This window comes from Odocoileus virginianus, unplaced genomic scaffold (assembly GCF_023699985.2).
Source record: "Odocoileus virginianus isolate 20LAN1187 ecotype Illinois unplaced genomic scaffold, Ovbor_1.2 Unplaced_Scaffold_2, whole genome shotgun sequence".
Lineage (NCBI taxonomy): Eukaryota > Metazoa > Chordata > Mammalia > Artiodactyla > Cervidae > Odocoileus > Odocoileus virginianus.
The window spans coordinates 4,201,131-4,203,029 of record NW_027224264.1 but is presented as its reverse complement, the minus strand read 5'-3'; positions in this window follow the sequence as shown (position 1 = coordinate 4,203,029).

Below are 1,899 nucleotides of genomic sequence, written 5' to 3'. Positions count from 1 at the left end.
ACTAGACAAGATTGATTGAAGAAAAGCTCACATTAAGCTTCAGTTGCACAGCAATTTAATTAGCTGGAACCCACCGTTCCTTTAAAATCTCTCTGATTGAAGCTTTATTGTGTTTCTTAGATGATAAATCTATTCTGGAGTTGGCTATTGTATGATATTACTGTAACTTTGGCCCTTTCATTATTTTGAAAATGCATCATGTTTCCCTAATGACTGCCAAGGAGACAGGGAGCAATCCTCCACTCTACAATTGATCGAGTTCTCTTTAGTCTGATATTTGCATTCTCTGATACCCCCAGAGTGGATCTGTTATTTTTTCCTTGACTCTTCACTCATATTCATTATTGATTTTTCTTGAAGGAAACCAAAGCAATTACTGCTTACCTCTTTCTTCATCCTCCATGAAAGGATCTCAAATGCCTCAAAATCAAGAGTTGTTTACACCAATCACACAACTCAACATTTTTTTTCTCAGTTTTTCAAGAGAAAAGTTTAAAGTGACTACTGATTAAGGTACTTCTCTGATTGTTGCTCTGAATTGAGTTCTATAGTTTCCTCTTCTTTCCTTAGAGCTTCCTTCACCTTCCATGAAGCAACATGGGGCACAGCCTCAAGTCAACAAAATGCTGAGGAATGGAGGCATTCAGATTGCTAGTATTTCCTAGTTATTGTCTTAAAAAACTAGTGGAAATGCCTTTGATTCTTTTGTTTTTACTGACAGTCTTTTTTAAAGTATCTAAATCTACATTGTTTCCCATTTTACCTGTGCTAGAGAATCAAACTGAATTGACCTTTGATGTTTCCTCTGATAAATGGTCTTTTTAGGACTGCTGCTATTATTCTGAACTTTATCGATCATTGCCAGTTAAAGATTAAAAGAACATGGCAGCATGGTCAAACAGAGGTGGACTTGACTTGTGATTCAGTCATTTACTAGCTGTGTGACCTTAGCTACATCATTTATTTTTTCTGAGTTCCTTCTTTTCCTCATCTGTAAAAGTCATACACATTCTGCTTTCTTCTTGGTCTTGGTGTGGGTTTCAAATCAGGAAAGTATATTTTTTTCCAGTTTGCACAAAATAACACAGGTTACTTGGTTGGCTTTATTATGCAATATGGGCATATAGCTTAGAAAATATGGGAGAAAAAAATGAAGATTGTTACTGCTATTCTCTGAAAGATCCAGTGAATATTGTCTGATGATTTGGCAGAATTTATGTGTTACAGAAGGATATTTACAGAAAGTTCATTTTTTGAAAACAAATATGAGCGCTAATGTTTATTGGGCACTTAGTAAATGCCGAACACTGCTTGCTTTAGATCAAATGCTTTAGATGAATATATCATTTGCTGGTCACAAGAGTGAGCTAGGTATTATTATTAGGGGAGTTTTTACAGAAGAGGAGACTTGTGTCAGTTCACCCAGACACAAAATGGAAGAGAGAATTTAAATTTCAACCTGATCAAAAAAAAAAAATGATTTTAGCCACAGTGTGGTTGTACTTCATAATCTTGATATGTTAGTTTTATTTCAACTTGTCAATTTATCCTACAACTACATTGCAGCATAGCAGTCTCAGTTAGTTGGGATACCAGTTTTTACTGTGTGGAGGGGAAGAGATAGACAAGTTCCAGCAGCTGTACAATGTAGTGTGAGTAATGATTCCTAAATTTTGCAAATTACCTTTTCCCTGATTTCTGTGTTGACTATAGGAGTATAACAAAGTCCAGAACAGATACTTGGAGAGAGAACACTTGAAACCACTTTTGCTCCCTGGACTTTAAAATCCTAGAAGGAAAGGCAAACATGCCTAGCAAAGAGGCTTGCACATAATTTGCATCCAATAAATGTTTGATTTGTTTCTCTTATTTCTCAGCTGAGATTTCATCTACCCTGAA